Source organism: Apium graveolens, chromosome 6 (genome assembly GCF_009905375.1).
Source record: "Apium graveolens cultivar Ventura chromosome 6, ASM990537v1, whole genome shotgun sequence".
Taxonomy (NCBI): domain Eukaryota; kingdom Viridiplantae; phylum Streptophyta; class Magnoliopsida; order Apiales; family Apiaceae; genus Apium; species Apium graveolens.
Window position 1 is genome coordinate 258,894,495 of NC_133652.1, and position 22,241 is coordinate 258,916,735.

The following is a 22,241-nucleotide window of genomic DNA, read 5'->3' on the forward strand; positions in this document are numbered from 1 at the left end:
ACATTCAGCTTCAATCTTGCTCAACAATCTTCTCCTATTTGATTGTTACACCTGACGGTCAAATAATAATGGAGAAGCAATATTTTGGAGGATAACTCAACTAACCATAACCAAAAATCTTCAATCAGCTTTCAACTTTCAATCCTGGACTTGGAATAATATTATCTTATATCTATCATGTGACGGCCACAACCCCGGGGTCAGGAGTTGACGTCATCCACAACACAACAATTAACATAATAAAATTTATTTCATTGATAAAACATAATCACGACCCCTCTTACCAGGATCTTTTCCAGGTTTAAGTATGAATTAGGTTATAACTACAACAAAACTAACTCATTACAACCACCATGACGACACTATCGTAATACAGCCACTCAACAGACCATTTCAGGTCTGACACAACTACCTCAGAGGAGCCCGACACGGAAGGAACTGGAACTCTGCCCGACTACCATGGGAAAATCTCCTAGGTATCTGCAATACATATATAAAACATTTTGCAAGGGTGAGTAATCAATTGCTCAGCAGTACCACTATATGAATAATAATCAAAAAAAAATATGCTAAACATTTATAGGACCAAAAATCATAACTCGTTTATAAAACAAGTAAACATATGAAAATCGATGAAAACTGGATCTCAATAGCTAGCATGCTCTATAAAACATTTCATTAACTGTGTTGTGTGAATACCAGAGTTAAATTTTAGCATGCTACTTTCATTTTAAAATCTTCCGTCCCATCGCAGGACCCATAAAACCATTTATCCTGTTACGGGGACCCAAAATCATTTGTTCCGTTAAGGGAACCATAAAACTTGTCCAATCACAGGACCTATAAAATCACTTGTTCCTCCCCGGGAACCTCAAAATGACTTTCTCAGATATAAAAGTATTGGATGATCCCTGGTGAGACAGTTGATCAGGCTATCTCCATAGGATAACTATATCTTGGCTATCCTATGAAAACTTGTTTCGGAACTTAGAGACTAGCTAGGTCCCTGTCACGATGGGCTGGTGGTTATATAGGGTGCGCAACCACTTCGCCTCTTACGCTATCTTTCAGGCCCTTACGGGCCCCCTGCGCACACTCATCCAATTATTTGATCATTTTTATCCAGTTTTCCAAATCACTTATCTATCTCTTGTCAAAATAATTATATCACAGCACACTTCCAAAACATTTTCATTTTATTTAAAATTTAGAGATAGATATTTTCAGAAGTTACATTTCCCCCAAAACACAAGTTAACAAAACAATTTGAAACCCAGGGGATACGTAACTTAAATCGTTGTATTCCAGTACGTAATTTAAATCAACAATTATTCATATATACAATTATTTGAAACTCAGGCTTTAACGTCTAACCACTAGATTACCTTGGATTCGACTTCAACACTCAGGTCCCTCGATTGGAACCTTACTGAGCTCGTCGACTAACCACTAGGCTATCTTTATACCAACGCCAACTCTTGGGCTTTCCTCCTAGAACCTACAAAGTTGAAACACCCTAACTTAGACATTCGATTATGCTTGACATATCCTCGCTTACAATCTACCTGAACGTTAACAAAACCCGACTTATAACATACTTCACATATAATAATATACGTATCAATTAGGTTTCATATATTTGAAAGTCGGTTCAGTGTTCATTTTCAAAAAATAGGTATATTTGTCCTTTTACGAAATTCGGGTTACCGGTTTTTGCAAAGTATTTCATCACAACACATAATCAGGTTTCGTATAAAGTAGTTTCATATAACCGATCGACGTTCGGATAGTCATTGGGTACGCCCTCGTATTTCCGTAATTTAATTTTCCGGAAATCGGGCAGCACCTCCTTTGATTATCGGCTAACCCGTCGAACATCTCGACGTCAAATCAATCACAACACAATCACTAAAAATCTAATTGTCCAAGTCCCATCCACCGATTCAACCAACAATGTCAATTCGCAATTTACAAACACCAATTAAATATACTTATTAATCATCATTATTCGTATTTTTATGTTTTAATCGTATTTTATAATTTTATTCGAATATTTTATGAATAATTAAAATAAATCAGATAAACCAATCGACACCACATCACCAAAACAGGAGCAACAGAACCGCGACAAGCAAATATACATAACCTTACACCACGTGCCACCGCCTCGCTGGAAAGCAGCGAGGGGCGGCGGCGGAACAAGGGGAAAATAATAGGGCAGGCGGCACAAAGACACACATGACACACACACGACAATTTCTAGAAAAGGATTGAGTAAACGACAGGAAGAAAAAGAAGAAGCAAGGCGGCGATTCCACCGGAACAAGGAGCAGAGCAGCGGCGGCTTACCGGAGCCAGAGGAAAACAGGAGCAGAAGGAAAAGAAATCAAGGAGAATTGATAGACAGGAGGAATAGATTCGAGAAACAACCAAGAAAATCAATTGGAAGAAAGAATCAATTGAAAGAGAAATCGGAAAAAGGGATTAGAAGGAGAGAGAGAGGGTTGAGATAGAGAGATGAAAGACAGGCGGTTTTATTTGTGTGTTTGTGTTTTTTTTTATCTGCAACACGTACTCTGAAATACCCGTAAAACACGAAACACGTATATCTAAATGAGCAAATTATGAGTAAAAATAATTCTAACATTTTACCGAAATAACTTTAAAATTATCGTATTAATTAACAATTAACTAAACAAAGTTTTCAAGGTTTTTAAATCATCTTAAAAACGTACACTGGATACTTATTTACACTTAAACAAAATAACGCGCTGGTTAAATAAATCCTAAAAATGTCCAAAATAATTTTAAAACTCCCAATATATTACTAACTTAATAAAATATGAATTTCGTAATTTTTGAAGAATTCTAGAATTAAATACTAACTTTACAATTAAATGAAATCAGAAAATCATTTAAAGATAAATAAACAATAAAATAATGATTTCTAAATTTTATAAACTCCTAAAAATAGTCACTGAAATTAAGAAGTAATAAATATAATTTTAGAGATAACCCAAGTATTTATGAAAATAAATCTTGAATAAAATCACCTTAAAATACAAAAACAAGACAACACAGCTTCACAACTAATTACACAAATAATCCTCGAACACCAACAATCACATGTACTTAATAACAAAATAATAACCTGCTGACAGAACCCATATACATATTTTACTCATCTAATCATTTAATAATTATACATTTAAATAATGCGAGTCGTTATATATCACACCTTCTATACACATTTAGCTTCAGCGAAGAACAGATTCTTCACCCCATTATGTAAATGTTAGGTCCCAATTTGTTTGTAGAAGGGGGGGGGGGGTTGAATGCAAACAATACCGTTTCGTCGAATAAAATGCGGAATAAAATTGTGAAACAAAATTCAAGTTAAATAAAACTTTTATTAAACTTGAAAGGTGTTACAACTACGGTATCGGTTACAAGGGATTAATCTCAAATCAATTATTACAAATTTAGAATAAATTCGACATGAACTTTTTCTATTTTTGTAATTAAAAGATCAAATGCTAAAAGCGATTTGAGATTAAGTTCTAGGGATTTTAATCCGCTAGATAGATACACAAGAACAAGATAAGTATTTCTAGTTGATTGGATTTAACTTTACAATCTAGAAAATTGATCTTGAAGTTGCAGAATAGATGTAATATTTTTCTGCTTCTTTTTCTCTTTTGTTCTTCTGTATGTTGTGTTCTGTTTGATTGATTGATGTTTTGAATTGCTGCTACTTCTTCTATTTAACAATCCAACCGAGAGAAAAATAACTGGAATGACAATCTTTTTTAGCTTGAAAGACTTTCGGTGAGACAATCTATTAGAGCTAGCAAGACAATTAAAATGAACTAGCAAGACTTTCGGTATGACTATTGATTGTCATACCGATTGTCATATTAGTTCAAATGAAATTGTTTTACTGAATTAATAATTGATTTTAATCTAAATAATAATTCTATCAATACAATCAACTGAATTAGCATGACATTCGGTATGACTATCAATTGTCATACCGATTGTCATACTAGTACAATCAGTTGTCTTTATTAGAATTATCACAGATTTTAATCAATTAACATTCTGAAAATCCTCATTTATTAATTCTAAATTAATTAATCAATTTAATTCAATTAATCAATAAATTAATCCTTGCAGATATAATTTATTCTCTTAATTAAATTATATGACTTAATTAATTAATAGAGAATTAATACTATCCCTGAGCAGCATCCATTCTTCTGACAATCTTCTGAAAGTCTCTGAGACTTATGAATCAATTCCGTCACTTTAATGCTGACACTCGATGTACTGTCTGGTTCATGAGTGACTAACTTTCGTGACGTTTCTTCATGTCTTGACTTTGTTGTTATGATTGAATCCTTGTAATAAATGATACCTTGACGAGATCTCTGTCACTTGATTAAATCCACGATCTTGATTTATATCACTGAGGCATGATCAAATTCTTGAACTTCTTCCAGTGAATCTTCAAGTCTGCAGATGAACAATGTTCCTTTATTCTTTGACAGATGTTACTTTGTGAGATCTCTCTGATGCTTGATCCACTATTTACTTATTACATTCTTATTTGAGTTGAGTTAAATACTCGAATAAACGAGTAGGCTATGACATATGCCTTTCAATCTCCCCCTATTTGCTTGTTAGACAATAACAGTAAATACCTAGAGGATAACTCAACTAACAAATAAGAAAAAGATATAAACAGTAATGTAAAGTAAATAGCAGAAAAGTTCTGGATTATATTTAACATTTTTCAGATTCCAAATGAAATTTACAAGTGAATACAAGATAGATGTTCCTCTAGCCTGAACATATAACTACATTAGTCTATCTTGATTCATAACGCTCTAATCATATTACATTGAGTTTTGAGCTAATTGACTTTAGTTGTCTTCTCTTCTGACTTCACCTTCTTCTAAATCTTGAAGCAATTCCTTGTCAAAGATACGATCTTTTTCTGAAGTGAAGCTTGCAGGTCTGACTGGTTGAACTCCAACTGTCTTCAACTTATTCTTGAGTTGATTGTACCTTTTAACATTCTTCTCACAATAAGCTTGAATCAAGTCAGCAGCTTGAGTCTTCAACATGGATGAATATCCAGCAGTTCTCAAATGATGTTCCATCCAGACCAGATGCTTAGCTGAGTAGTCTTTAAGAGATTGTACATCTAGCTGACAGATTTGAAGACAATCAGACTTAAAGAATCTCACTTGATGAGGATTGTTGACCACTTGAGGACTAGCCCTGCTGGCAAACTCTTTAAGCCTTTCCCGAAGAACTTCATTCAACTCTGAGCTTCTTTTCACTTTGTTTAAAAGAACCCAAATCTCTGACAACGAACGATTCTCAAATAGATGAAGTGACACCTTGAATGATCCTTCACTCTGACAATATACAAAAATGCTCATCTCATTTAGGGATCTATCAAAAGCAGTTGTGATCCTTGAGACTTCAGTCTTGATAGCATTCATGTACATGTCATTGTTAGGATTTGAGATTTCCAGCTTGTCAAGAAGATGTAAGAACTGCCTATCATTGTTAGTGCATAGCTGAGGCATATCGAGTACTCTCCTAGCTTCATCCCACTTTCCACCAATCTTTAGTCTGACATCTCTTCTCCTTTCTTGAGCTTTAATGTCATGAAGACGTTGCTTTTGAAGAGTTTCTGTTCTTTGTATGTCTTTTCTCCTATCAATGATCTGTGAGACCTTCTTGAGTTCAGCTTCTTTTCTTTGCATCTCTGACTGCTCTTTCTGAAATTCTTTCTCAAACCTAGGATCCACTGTATCTTCTTCTTCCCAATCTTCAAAATCACTTTCTTCTTCAGCTTCAAATAACCCATCTTTATCTTCCTGAACTGGTTCAGTGGGAATGTCAAAAATATCGAAGTCATCCTGTTCTCCACTGTAGTAGGCATCATCAGCCTTTCCTTTATCTCCAGCAGAAGTATCTTTTTCTTTCCCTTTGGAACTACTCCCTTTCTTCTCCCCCTTAGTTGAGGGATCCTCTGCTGACTTTCCTTTGAAACCTCCACCACTTCCAGAGCCTGATCCTCCACCAGACGGTCCTTCAAAATAAGCTCTTTGTTCTTTATTAGGGCAATGAGAATTCTTGATCATGTAATATAAGTGCTTCATGCCTTCATTTAGATGTTCCATGCCCGTCTCTATCTTTAGAAATCTTGAGTTGTCCAGTGAATGATTCATCTCAACGAGGTCTTCAAGAGAAGTCATTCTTGTATGTAGGGAGCAGAAGTTGGATATGTCATCAGCTGATAAATTTGGAGTGTCCTGAATAGAATTGAGCTTTGGTATTACAGTAGTCTTTAAATCTGAGATGTCATTCCTTATGATTGCAAGCTGATTGTCGACAGAGGTGGAAGAAGAAGACCGTTCAACCACTTGTGCTTTGAATGCTTGAGCTTCAGCTTGACTTTTAGCAAGTTCTTCTTTCAGGGCAGCAATCTGAGCTAACAGGTTGACAGTATCAGTGTCTGTGTGTGCTCTCACCTGAAGTTCACTCGTGTTTGGTTCACTCATCTCACGTGCATGTGTTTCTCTCAATATGATTGCTCGTGAGGAGTCTTCCAATTGCTGTTCTTGTGTACCTGCATTAAAAATCACCCTAGCCTCTTCAAGAGAGGTCAGTGGTGGTGCAATGGGAATTCGCGAGTCCCAATCCTCAATCAATGCTATCAAATCTTTTGGAATAGATGTCTGAATTGCTTCAGGGATAGATTGACCGAGTTGCCCTCCACTTTCTCCAGATAAATCTGCGAGTGGAGAATCCCATAAGGGAGCCAGAGTTGTTGGATCTGGGAGGGGAGAAAATGACTCTATTAAAGATGGCGGAGAGTCAGATTTTCCCTCTGAAGCATGTGACTGCTCTTCTGCCGTAACTATGGCAGGCACTGTAACCGACTCTACGTGCACTCCTCGCTGTGTGTCCTGAGTATTATCTGGGGAAGTGTATGGTTCCATTGTGAGTAATGGAATTGTGCTTGACTCAGTACAAGATGCCATGGCCCTATGGCGAATTTCAATAGATGCATCCTGTTGAGAGAATGCCTCTAGTAACTGTTCATTGGCCATTTCAAAGTCCATGTCCTGTTGGGAGGACAAGGATGGGCTTTCAGATGCCTCAGAATAGGTTTTTCTTTTCTTAGGAGGAGGCAGAGCTGAGGGTTCACTCGTATTTGACATTGTACTACTTCCTAGTAATCTTCTGGGTAACATTTTAGACAGTGGGGGAAAGGTTGAGATAGAATGAAACTCTGTGTTTGGCTCTATGACCTGGGATTGAAGCTGTGGTTCTACAACTTCATGGTCAGCCCTAACAACCACTGAGGGTCTGTTAACAGAAGTAGAAAGAGAGTGAGAGTGAGGAGTTACTACCTGTAATGGAAGAGCCTGGGTGGCTTGAACCACTGGAGGTTGAGGTTGCTGTTCATGGCCGGGTAGATTAAAAATAGGTAAGGGAATATAATTGGCCATGAAAGCAGATACAAGTACTGGTACTTGCATAAATTTGAAGGTTGTGTCTTGACGAGTGTAAATCTTTTTGCTAACTGGTGGGGGTTCGGTTACAGCAGAGTTAGCAAAAAGTGCTTTGTGTTCAGGGGTGAGTAGATGATCTGCTATAAGCATAAGAAAACGAGCATAGTAACATGATACCCTACGATTTGTAGAATGATCACGTAAAGCAGAAGTTAGACGTCTCAAGAGAATGGGAAAAAGTAGTTTGCCAAAATTGATCCTTTGATTGAAAACAACCGCAAGACCAATATACTGCAGGGTGGAAGTAATGTTATGAAAATTAGATTTTGTGCAGTTGGCAAATACTTTGGAAAGTGTATCGAAGAATATATCCCATTCAGACACCAAATTTGATTTAGAAAGTTTGGTTAAATTGATCACCCCCTGATAGTGAATGGCATTGAAAAAATTTATGATATCATTTTCAGAGGGTAAATTACAGAAATTGTCTAGTGGAAAATTTAACGCACGATTGACGACTGTTTCATCAACTACATACTGTGTGTTTGCGATGGTGAATGAAAAAGATTTTGAATCATCGGCCACAGTAGAAGTTGTGCAAATCAGTCTAAGTAGATCGACGTTTAAAATCACATTTGATTTAATAGCAGAGCTAACAATCGAATGATCATTTAAAAATCTAATCCAAGGCTTAAATTTTTCAACATCACATTTTTCCGGATTAAAATAACCAACCTGATTATGCGCGACAATTTGGAAATTGAGAGCCATTTTTTAAAGAATAATAATAAGACACAAGCTTTTCAGAATTTTAAGAATAATTTTAAGAAAATTCAAATTAATTAAATTAATTTAATAATTCGAATTAAATTAATTATAATCGAAAAATTTAGACAGAATTGTATCTCGTTAAAATTCTTAAATCACTAACACAGTTTTGACAAACCAAAAGACACAAATAAGAAATTAAAATTAAAATTAAAAGTTCAAATTCAATAACACAAATGGAATTTGAAGGGGCAAACTGATTTTAATTTGTTTTTGCATTTTTTATAATGATTTTATTTAAGAAAAATTCAACAGCATCTCTTTATATATATACTTGTAAGTATATATCACTAAAGTGATGATTAAGTTTGCTGAGTGAAAACTCGAGCAAGGAAATATGGTGACTGACTGATTTTTTTTTTGTTTGTTCGAGGAGAGAGAAGAGAGAAAATGGGAGTGAAAAAACTGTTCAAAATTTTTTGAAATGAACTGCTATGTTGAAATGGTTTAAAACAAAACAGCAACAGCCTTTATATAACAGCTGGTATGACAATCCGGGATTGTCATACCGATTGTCATACCAGGCAAAAGAAGGAAAAGAAACAAATAAAAATAAATAACTGGTATGACAATCTGATAGTCATACCGATTGTCATACCAGTACAAAATAAAACAATATAATTCTGATATTAATTTTATTACTGGCATGACAATCAATAGTCATACCGATTGTCTTGCCAGTTATAAAATTAATCTGATTTTAAAATAAGCAATCATTATTACTAAAATGACTTTCAGCAAGACAATTTCAATTGTCTTGCCGATTGTCTTTCTAGAATAAGATAAAATAAGCATTAACAGATTTATATTTACATGTGTACTGAAATGATTTTCAGCAAGACAATTTTAATTGTCTTGCCGATTGTCTTTGTAGTAGAAAAACAAAATAAATATGTACAGACCTCTAATTATGTACTGAAGCTATATTTCAAAATAGTACAACTGAAATAAACACTTAAAATTTTCACAGAGACAAAGACAATATTTCAGAATTAATTATTTTTATTCCAAAAATAGATTTCTGTTGAATTTTAGCAAATAAAATTCATAGAAAAATATCTTTAGAGGAAATAAAATATTCTGAGATATTTTAAATTAACAAGTAGAGTAAATAACATAGATAAGATAATATATATTACATAGAAATAAGCAAGAAATATGATAAAATGATAAAATAAATTTGCAAATGAATTTTTCATTTATGAAAAATTCATTTGTAAATTCATTCAAGAACAGATTCCAGATATTAATTAAATTAATCACTAAAACTATTTAACATGCCCAATTTACCAACTAATCTGGTAAATGTGGATTCGTCAAGTGGTTTAGTGAAAATATCTGCTATTTGTTCTTCTGTTGGAACAAAAAATAGTTCAACAGTACCATTCATGACGTGCTCTCTAATAAAATGATACCTGATGTCAATGTGCTTTGTCCTCGAGTGCTGCACAGGGTTGTTGGTGATGGCTATTGCACTTGTATTGTCACATAAAATAGGAATCTTGTTCAATACAGAGCCATAGTCTCGTAGTTGGTTCCTAATCCACAAGATCTGAGCACAGCAGCTTCCAGCAGCAATATATTCAGCCTCGGCCGTTGAGTTGGAAACTGTTTGCTGTTTCTTGCTGTACCATGAGACTAGCCTGCTTCCTAAGAATTGACAACTTCCTGAGGTGCTTTTCCTATCAACAACACTTCCTGCATAATCTGAATCTGTATATCCGACAAGGTTAAAACCAGATTCTTTAGGGTACCAAATACCTAGATTTGGTGTTCCCTTAAGATATCTTAAGATTCGTTTAACAGCAACGAGATGAATATCTCTAGGATCCGCTTGGAACCTTGCACATAAACATGTAGCATACATAATATCTGGTCTACTTGCAGTAAGATAGAGTAACGAGCCAATCATACCTCTGTAGCTTGTGACATCTACCTTAATGGAGTTTTCACATGGTCCAAGCTTGACAGCTGTAGTTGATGGAGTCCTTGCTGATGCAGAATCCTCTAGATTGTATTTTTTGAGGAGTTCCTTGAGATACTTGGATTGACAAATAAATGTTCCATCTAACCTTTGATTTACTTGTAATCCAAGAAAGAACTTCAGCTCTCCCATCATGCTCATTTCAAACTTGCTGTGCATTAACTTAGCAAATCTCTTACAGAGATTATCATTAGTAGACCCAAATATTATATCATCCACATAGACTTGGACTAATATAGTATCATTCTTATGTTTTTTAGAAAAGAGAGTTTTGTCTATGACACCTCTAATAAAGCTATTTTCAATAAGAAATTCAGAGAGAGTGTCATACCATTTTCTTGGTGACTGTTTTAGCCCATAGATAGCCTTGAAAAGAAAGAAGACAAAATCCATATGATCTGGATCTTCAAAACCAGGAGGTTGCTCTACATATACCTCTTCATCCAGCTTTCCATTCAGAAAGGCGCTCTTGACATCTATTTGATAAACTTTAAAGTTTGAAAATGCTGCGAATGCCAGAAATATCCTGATGGCCTCAAGTCTAGCCACTGGAGCATAGGTTTCATCATAATCAATACCTTCAGCTTGAGAATACCCTTTAGCTACCAGTCTTGCCTTGTTTCTTGTAACCACACCATCTTCATCTAGTTTATTCCTGAATACCCACCTTGTACCAACAGCTTTCTTGTGTACAGGCCTAGGTACCAGTTTCCAGACTTGTTGACTTTCAAACTGATTGAGTTAATCTTGCATAGCAATCACCCAATCTGGATCAAGCAGTGTTTCTTCAATTTTCTTAGGTTCCATCTCAGAAAGAAATCCTGAGAACCGACACTCATTTTGAGTAGCACGTCTAGTTCTGACTCCAACATCTGGATCACCAATAATCAACTCAAAAGGGTGAGCTTTATTCCAGACAGTCTGTCTTGGAAGATTTGATCTTGATGATTCGCCTTGAAATTCATTGTGATGTTGTGTCCTACTAGATGATCCTTCAGCATCTCCCCCTGAGTTGTTGCCATGTTGACTTGAAGATTCTCCGTCAGTAGCAGTGGTATCTCCATTGTTTCCAGAGTTTCCATCACTATTACCTTGAGTATTATCAGGATTAACAGGTTCTTCAACAGCACCAACCTCAGGTTCTTGACCATGTTCTGACTCTGAATCTGATGTATCATCAAACTTCAGTTTCTCAGAAGGATCTTCATTTTGGATACTAGGGAGTTTAGTGTCATCAAATGTAACATTGACACTTTCAGTTACTTTGTGTTGATCAATGATATACACTCTATATGATCTTCTTCCATATCCAACAAAAATACCCTCATATGCCTTTGCCTCGAACTTACCACGACGATCATCTCCATCCTTGAGCACGAAGCATCTGGCACCAAATACATGAAAGTATTTGATAGAAGGTTTCTGTTCATTCAAAGTCTCATAAGGAGTTTTCATGAAGTCTTTGTTGATTAGAGTTCGATTCTGAGTATAACATGCAGTATTGACAGCTTCAGCCCAAAAGTACATTGGAAGACCTGATTCATTTAACATCATTCTTGCAGCTTCAATCAATGTACGATTCTTCCTTTCTACCACTCCATTTTGCTGAGGGGTTCTAGGAGCTGAAAATTGTCTGGTAATCCCTTTGTCTGTACAGAATCCATTTAGAAGTGCATTCTTGAATTCTGTTCCATTATCTGACCTTATTGCTCTAACAGGGACGTTAGAATCTAACTCAATCATCTTGATATGATCAATCACAACTTGTGGTGTTTCATCCTTAGAGTGAAGAAATAAAACCCACGTATACTTGGAATAGTCATCAACTATCACAAGACAGTAACACTTCTTTGACATAGAAAGGATATTAACTGGACCAAATAAATCCATGTGCAATAATTGCAGAACACCAGTTATGGAAGATGTGTCAGTGCCTTTGTGACTTGCTTTCTTTGACTTTCCTTTCTGGCAAGCCTCACATAGTCCTTCTGGAGAGAATTCCAGCTGAGGCAGACCTCTTACCAATTCTCTTTTGACAAGAGAATTCATTGTCTTGAAATTGAGATGGGAAAGTCTCTTGTGCCATAGCCAACTCTCATTTGACGATGCTTTTGCATAGAAACAATTGACTTCAAGATTGCTTCCAGAGTTCATGTCAGCTACGAACAGATTTCCTTTCCGTATTCCCATTAAGGAGGGTTTTTCACTTTTCTTGTGCAGAATCTGACACTTCAGCTTGTCGAATAAAACATTGTAGCCGTTGTCACAGAACTGACTAATGCTAAGCAGATTGTGTTCAAGTCCTTGCACAAGATATACATTTTCAATGATAACATTTCCAGCTTGCAAACAGCCATATCCCTCCGTTAAACCTTTGCTGTTATCTCCAAAGGTAACCACTGGGCCAGCTTTCTCAACCACATTTGATAGCAGGGCTCTATCTCCGGTCATATGTCTTGACGATCCACTGTCAAGAATCCACACTACCGGTTGTACCTGTTTAATGCCCTGCAATACAAATGAATTAGAACTTCTTCGGAACCCAAGCTTGGCTGGGTCCGGCATACTTGTAAAATTGGCCTTTATCAGGCAAAACAACATTCTTAATTTCACTATTCTCAACATTCTCAATGACTGAACATTTGACCTTTAAAACAGCCTTATCAGATTTATGTTTAGGCTTAGGCACAAATGTCTCCTTTCTAGCTTTAGGAGGACTAGCAGTCTTAGACCTATCATGCTTTCTATTATTCACATGCTGACGAGGAGTAGTCTTATCATTAGAAGCATGCTTACCATTAAAATAAGCAAACAACAGATTAAAAGCACAAGACATACAATCAGGAACACCACATGCTTTATGAGAAGGATTAACAATAGGCAACTTATGCATGGTAGACATGGCATTTGTGTTATCCAACTCATGTGTGTCTGAGTTAGTCTCAGTTGCTTTCACAACCTTGACTGGAACTTTTGACACACTTGACTTGGAGACAGCTTTCCCATTAGCATTATCTTCAGCACGGATTTCTTCTTGAATAATAAAAGAGGTCTCATCAAATGGTTCAGCAATTGATTCCTTATAGAGGGGTTCATCAACACCCTTAAGCACATGTGGTACTTCCCTGCCTTTAGCACATACATGAGGAGGGGAGTTTATGCCTAATTTTCCAATAGCAGCATTGTAATCATAACCTATTCCATGTGTTTGATTAACAGCTTGCTTATTGTAAAACTCTTTGGACTTCGAACAAGAATTAAAGTAAGCTTTAACCTTAGCCTCAAGACCGGTGATCTTGTCTTTGAGAATAGTTTCGAGTTGTCTATAACAGTCAACTCTATTCTCTAGAAAAGATACTTGGTCTTTAAGTTTATCTTGATTAATGTGCACAAGTCTTAATTCATTGACCTCTTTCTCAAGGTCTTTGATTTGTTGATTTAACAATTCATTATCACGACGAGCACAATCTAAGTTACCTCTTAGATGATAAACCATTTCAGCATCAGAAAGTTTTACCTCTTTTCTTGACGATGAGGTGCTTGCATCACTAGCCATGAGAGCAAGATTCCCAACTTCTTCATCTTCACTGTCAGTATCATCCCAGCTTCTTCCCTTTGCCAGGTACGCCCTTTCAGATTTACTCTTCTGATTAGAATCGTAAGAGTTCTTCCTTGCTTGTTTTGGCTTCCTGCATTCTGTGGCAAAGTGTCCCAACTCATTACAGTTGAAGCATCGAATGGTGCTTCGATCAACCATCCCTGTTTTATACCCACCACTGCTGGTGTTAGAGGATGAAGATCCACCTTTCTGGAATCTGTTGTAGTTGGACTTGTACTTGAACTTGGGATTCCTTTTGAATCTGACATTTGAGAATCTCTTGACAATCAGGGCCATTGACTCATCCTCCAATTGCTCCAGTTCTTCCAAGGAATAATAATCATCTCCTGATTGATTTGTAGTAGGAGAATCAAATTCTGCTACTATCACATTATCTTCAACCTTGGAAGACTGTACCATTCTATCTGACTGTTGAGATTGTTGTTGATATAGTGGTTGTTGTTGCTGTTCATCAGCTACCAGAGCAGTAGACGTGCTGACCACTCTTTTTTTTTCGTAAACTTCCTTCTGCTGAATCTGCTCCAACTCATAAGTCTTTAACACACCATATAGCCTTTCCAAAGAAATCTCACTCAGATCTCTTGCTTCTCTTATGGCAGTGATTCTATGTTCGAGATGAGTTGGCAGTGTTAAAAGGAACTTTTTATTGACCTCCCTGATGGAATAGTATTTACCATTAATGTTCAGGTTGTTGATCAATGCATTGTACCTCTCAAACACTTCAGTGATTCCTTCTCCTGGATTGGATTTAAAGTATTCATACTCAGAGGTTAGGATTTCTAGTTTGTTCTCCCTAACTTCCTCTGTGCCTTCATTAATAATCTCAATAGTTTCCCAGATATGTTTAGAATCTTTACAATTCATCACATGTCTGTTCATTAGGGGATTAAGGGAATCTACTAAGATTAATTGAAGGCTAGCATCCAGGGAAGCTTCTTCTATTTCAGCAGGAGAGAAGTCCTCAGGATCCTTCACATAAGTTCTCGCTTTGGTGATCACCACATCATTCTCTATTACCTCTGGTTCAATAACCATAGGAATTTTTGGACCCTTCTTCAACACTTGCAAATATTTGGGATTAGCAACCTGTAAAAACAGTAGCATCTTCTTCTTCCACATCACATAATTTTCTTTATCGAAAAGTGGAATTTTAACGGTTCCAACTTTTTATGTAGTCATTATGAATTTTTGAGTGAATAAAAATTCAAGAAGTGAAAGAAACACAAAAGTCTAGGATCTTGATTTGTACGTTAATCAGAAGGCTCTGATACCAATTGTTAGGTCCCAATTTGTTTGTAGAAGGGGGGGGGTTGAATGCAAACAATACCGTTTCGTCGAATAAAATGCGGAATAAAATTGTGAAACAAAATTCAAGTTAAATAAAACTTTTATTAAACTTGAAAGGTGTTACAACTACGGTATCGGTTACAAGGGATTAATCTCAAATCAATTATTACAAATTTAGAATAAATTTGACATGAACTTTTTCTATTTTTGTAATTAAAAGATCAAATGCTAAAAGCGATTTGAGATTAAGTTCTAGGGATTTTAATCCGCTAGATAGATACACAAGAACAAGATAAGTATTTCTAGTTGATTGGATTTAACTTTACAATCTAGAAAATTGATCTTGAAGTTGCAGAATAGATGTAATATTTTTCTGCTTCTTTTTCTCTTTTGTTCTTCTGTATGTTGTGTTCTGTTTGATTGATTGATGTTTTGAATTGCTGCTACTTCTTCTATTTAACAATCCAACCGAGAGAAAAAGAACTGGAATGACAATCCTTTTTAGCTTGAAAGACTTTCGGTGAGACAATCTATTAGAGCTAGCAAGATAATTAAAAAGAACTAGCAAGACTTTCGGTATGACTATTGATTGTCATACCGATTGTCATATTAGTTCAAATGAAATTGTTTTACTGAATTAATAATTGATTTTAATCTAAATAATAATTCTATCAATACAATCAACTGAATTAGCATGACATTCGGTATGACTATCAATTGTCATACCGATTGTCATACTAGTACAATCAGTTGTCTTTATTAGAATTATCACAGATTTTAATCAATTAACATTCTGAAAATCCTCATTTATTAATTCTAAATTAATTAATCAATTTAATTCAATTAATCAATAAATTAATCCTTGCAGATATAATTTATTCTCTTAATTAAATTATATGACTTAATTAATTAATAGAGAATTAATACTATCCCTGAGCAGCATCCATTCTTCTGACAATCTTCTGAAAGTCTCTGAGACTTATGAATCAATTCCGTCACTTTAATGCTGACACTCGATGTACTGTCTGGTTCATGAGTGACTAACTTTCGTGACGTTTCTTCATGTCTTGACTTTGTTGTTATGATTGAATCCTTGTAATAAATGATACCTTGACGAGATCTCTGTCACTTGATTAAATCCACGATCTTGATTTATATCACTGAGGCATGATCAAATTCTTGAACTTCTTCCAGTGAATCTTCAAGTCTGCAGATGAACAATGTTCCTTTATTCTTTGACAGATGTTACTTTGTGAGATCTCTCTGATGCTTGATCCACTATTTACTTATTACATTCTTATTTGAGTTGAGTTAAATACTCGAATAAACGAGTAGGCTATGACATATGCCTTTCAGTAAAGTTGCAGATAGATACGTCTTCCAAATAATGTCTTCAATAATCTTCAGATTTTCCCATAAAGCACATAAAAATATTTTGGAACTCAGAAAATCGAAACCCAATAATCTCTCCCCCTAAGATGAAGAATCTCTTCCTTAGTACAATAAAGTTGGTAACTCCCCTTCTTAGTTTCAGAAAAACTATTGAATCTTGATAATCTCTATAATCTTTTATATAATTTCTCCCACTTAATTGAGTAATCCTTCAAAGTGTATTAGAGTGGAATCTTAGGATCAAACAGTCAAGTGAAGAGATTATATGTTGTAACCATTTCCTCACAGTGCAAGTGTGTGATTTCTTTTTAGTGATCTCATATTGTGTTTCACTCCACTCTACACTCAAGTGTTTGTCACTCAGTCTCACAGTGTGTCACTCACTCAAAGATCTAAACATCCAAGTGTACCTGTGAGAAAATCCTTTTTATAGAAAAGTTGCCTTCCACGTTCAAGGATGTAAACTCTCAGTCAAGAGATTCGAAAATGTTCCTTCTGAGAGGGGAAATTAGGATTCTTTTAAGTGGCATAATTCCTGATATCCCTCAACTTCCATGAAGAAGTATACCTCATAAACTCATCATATTATATATGAGTCCTTATTTACGAGCTGCAATTTTGACTAAGTCAAAATCATTTCCAGATTTAAATTCTGGGAAGATAACCAATGATCAATGATATGCCATTAGGGATCAAAGATTTCTTCTGAAGTCTATGAAGACTTATCAGAGTCTCCAAGATCTTAACCTAAAAACCAGAGTCTAGGTTTATTTCACATATCATGGACTAGGATCTAAAAAATAAGATCGAACAACTTCTAGGATCATATGTTCTCATTCAAGATCAGAGATAAAGAGCAGAAACATAATTTCAACCATTTCCATTGACCTTGATATGGTATAACAACGATTGTTGTGTCAATACCTTCTTTTTGTGTGTGAATCTCATATGTGCATTGGAAATATTTTAACCAAGGGGTAGTGACTCTCATACAGATGCCCTGGCTGACAGGCGACTTTTCAATAGATAACATTCTATTGGGAGAATGCACCTAATAACTATTTATATGCATTTTTCAGCTCTATATCATTTTGAGAGAATACAGATGGGCTTACAAATGTCTCAGGTTATAGATACTCCATTTCTTTGTGAGAGACAGAGCTGTAGGGTTGACCTTTCCTTTCTTATGTGGTGCTTCTTGACACTATCTTCCTCATTCTCAACGCAACTCCAATACCAAGTGGTAATTTTGTTTGATCACTAAGTTGATATCTCAAGAAAATTAAGTGAATCAGAACAAAATATAGGGGATATATCAGAGTAAGGTAATGGAATATTGTTTGAGAAGTGTTTGGTTCTAATGACTTGGGTTAGAACCTATGAGGTTTGATAGGCTCATAGTCAGTTTATCAACCACTGAGGGTGTTGAAGATCACAAAAATCCGAAGTACAATAATAGAGAATTTAATGATCAGAAAGAGAGTGGTCTCAAAACCAGAGATCTTTTACCTTTACTTACCATAATATGAATTCATGAAGGATGTCTCAGATGATCATGTTTTCTGATTCTTTTGACAATGCTACTTAATCAAATCTTATTAACTCAAAACAGTTCAAGTTAGTCCAATACATATAAACACTATAGAGGAAAAGGAGTGAGCATTGTTCTAAACTCATAAGACTTGCATAAGGTAATCAAAGTATTATAAATATATCAGGATCTAATATCCAAAACATAGCAAGATCATCAGAGTTACACATAAGATCAACATATAAGTCAAATATTTAACCATTTATGCCAAGAGTACATTCAACAAGTATGCACCAATTGATTAGTCAACAAAAGACCGAACCAATTAATAACTACTCTTGACATAAACATATCACAACTATCACTAGTCATACTGCATATTTATTCAAGCACAAGATAAACAAAGTTATTCTAGCATAAATAGAGAATCAGGGTGACCAAGGAATCTGTTGTCAGAGTTACCTAGGGTCTGAAACTCAAAAATCATACAGAATTACTCAGAAAACAAGATACAATCACACAGAATATAAACAGAGTACTTAAATTAGTTGCACAGGGTCTTAAGCAGGATCTAAACCTATAAATCAGATTTATGATAAGATCACAAATGCGATTACATGATCTTAGATCAAAGTGCAAATAATATTAAGATGTGCGTGTGTGATAAAATAAATATCAATATCATGAGTATTTGCATTAGATTAACACAAAGCATGTAAACATTAAAACAACTCATATATTGCATCAAAATTTCTAACTTACTTACCACTATCATATAACATGTAACGCATGGTAATCAGTTAGCTTCAAAACAAGTTTATAAACATGGATATATATAATGAATAGATATGTAAACTTACTTTCTCATGTTGTTAACTTAGATTTGTGAAACATTACTTGTTTTTCTCCCCCTGAGTTGTTGCTGAATCAAATATGAGATTTGGTGCTATGAGGGGATTAAATCTTGAACTTGTACCAGAATCTGGATCTGGATCAACCCCTATTATATTCAGAAACAGCTTCAGGCTTCTTTTCACTCTTGGAAAGATCTTCACTATTTAAAGATTGTGATCTATCCTTGAATCTGGGAACAAGCCTCCACAAATTTAATCTTCAAACTGATTGAGTTCATCTTGCATAACAATCACTCAATCTGGATCTCCAAAAGCTTCACTGCTTCCTTTGGTTCCATTTGTGATAGAAAACCATAATTTATTTAATTGTTTACAACAGCTCTTCTAGTCTTTAATCCAGTATCTAAATTACCGAGTGTCATATGCCAAGGATGGTTTTTACTCAATTCTTACATCTTGGTAGACTAGCTCTTGATGAATCAGCATTTTCAAAATTATGTTGAGTCTGACTACTAGATCTTTGTTCTAACTCTTTTGCTCCCCTTGAGTTGTTGTCAGCATGATCTATAGAATCTGAAGCCTGTGCATTGTTTCCAAAGATGGTGTGACTGTGCTTCTTTCAGTTTCCACTATCATTAACTACATCTTAACCATTTCCACTATTACCACTATCAATTCATCCTTCAGAATCTGAATCTTAAGAACTAGGTCCAGAAATAGTTTGACTATCTTTGCTTGTCTCGGGACCATTCCCATCAGAGTCTGAATCAGAATTGTGATCATTGACAAGATCATCTGCATTTTCATCTTCATTTGAAACAACATCAGGTTCATCTTCATCATCAGAAAGATCTTCAACATCTAGATTATCTAAGCCATCTTCCTTCTGATTACTTGGGAGCTTGTTGTCATCAATTGTTAATAATAACAAAAATGAAACCTCATAATCAAACATGATTCACTATCCACTAAGTCTACTACCAATTATGATATTCAACAAGGAACTCATTAATTATTAGACTCCATGAAAATTGAATTATGTCCAGTTATGCTACACACATGATTTTGATCTTAGTGAATTTTTCAGAAAAGGCAATTTAAAATATCTCACTATTATCAAAATCTCACCACTATCTTGTGATAAAGATATTAACAAAAATTTGTCAACAAATTTATTCAAGTATGTAGGTTTACACAACTCACCATTAACTAGTGATAAAACTATTAACAAGAATTGTTACTAGATTTGTCAGAAGTTTATAGTGCTACGAATATCACCACCAACTAATGATATGAATTATCAATAATTTATGATGTTACATATATCATCACTAACTAATGATATGGATTATCAAGAGTTTATAATGCTACATATATCACCACTAACTAATGATATAAATTATCAAGAGTTTATGATGCTACAAAACTCATCACTAACCACTGCGAAATATTCTCAATAGTGTAATGCGACCAATCTCATCACAAACCACTGAAATAAATTATCAGAGGTGTGATAATGTTAATCTCATCACAAACAACTGAAATGAATTATCAGAGGTGTGATGCTACTAATCTCATCACAAACCACTGAAATAGATTAATAGAGGTGTGATGCTGCTATTACTTTAAAAATTTAACTTATGGAGCAAATAAAAAGTTGAATTGCTTCAAGGTCCATAAATCAAACTACTAAAGTAGAAACTCAACGAATAACTGCAACAGATATTCAACAAATATATGCATTTAAATACTGAGTGAAAGATGACATTCTTGATTTCACGGCATATCCCGTAGTGATTCCTTTGCTGTCATCTCCAAAGGTAACTACTGGGCCAGCTTACTTGTCCACTTCTGATAGCAAGGCTCTATCCTCGAACTCTTGTCTATTAAACATCCAATTTTCAAAATCCACATGGTTCGTTTCACTTTTTCTTGCCCTCTCTACATTATGGATCAAGTTTTATTTGGTACCTAAACTAAATTGGGTTCAGGGGACTTAGAGAGATTCACAGTTTGAACAATATCAGATGAAAATTTAACATGCTTTTGTTTCTCATCGACTGACTCCTTATTCTCTTTAGAAGCCTTAAGAATGCCTTTAGGCTTCCAAGTAGGAGTTTCCTTCCTAATTTAGGAGGACTGACAGTCTTTGCCCTAACATGTTTTCTACTCATGTTCTTATCATTACGCTTCCACGTAGTGGATGGAAAATGCATCAAGTTAAGATAAGAAGACAAGGTATTAAAAGCACATGGCATACATTTAGATATATGACATGAAGAATGAGAACTAGGAATGGTAGGCATGTTATGCTTATTATGAACTTTACCTTTATCTACTTTACTCACAGTACATGCATATGCAAAATGCAAAGCAGAATTACATTTAAAGCATAACTTCCTAGAGGAATTAGGTTTTAGCAGATCTTCATTTTTATTGCTAACACCTAACTTCCCATTTTTATTGCGTTTGTTCTTCTTTTTAGCCTTGCGAACATCTCTATCATCTAAGTGAGTTTTAGGTTAATCACTAGAAGTTGAGTCCTCATATGACTCTACAGTTGACTCCTCATCACTAGAGACATAATCCTCAACAAGCACCTCATCTTCATTGAAAGAATCAGGAGTGGCCTTTTTGTATAACAAATGGTTGACCTTTTCAAAAGCTTGTGATGTATCTCAAGAGTTTGATTTACCATTATCAACACTTTCTGATTCTATCACATGTTTCTGTCCAACATCATTGGATCCAATGTCAATTATGGCTCCATCGATTTGGTTGTCAATAGTTTCCTTTGCACTAATAGCAGAGTCGTGATAATCTTTCAAATTAGATTCTAACTCAGCTATTTGACTCCTACGGACAGCATCTAAATCCTCATTGGCTTTGACCATGTTCTCTAGGCATTCATTACATTTCTTAATATTATCTAATTCAACAGTAATTAGGCCTAGTTCTTTTTGTCTTGTGAGCAACAATCTATTTTTAGATTTTATTCCATTTATTTCCTCTTCAAAGCTGATCACGCTAGCATGAAGTTGAAAAAATTCTACTCTTCTATCCTTATCACAATATTTCCAATTAGGCCATGATATATTAGTAGTGGTCTCAGAAGATACCTGCGATGAAGAGGTTTCCATTGATGTTGGATCATTGCATTCTTCTTCCTCTGTATCTGTACCATTCCAATGCTTTTCAACATTGACTA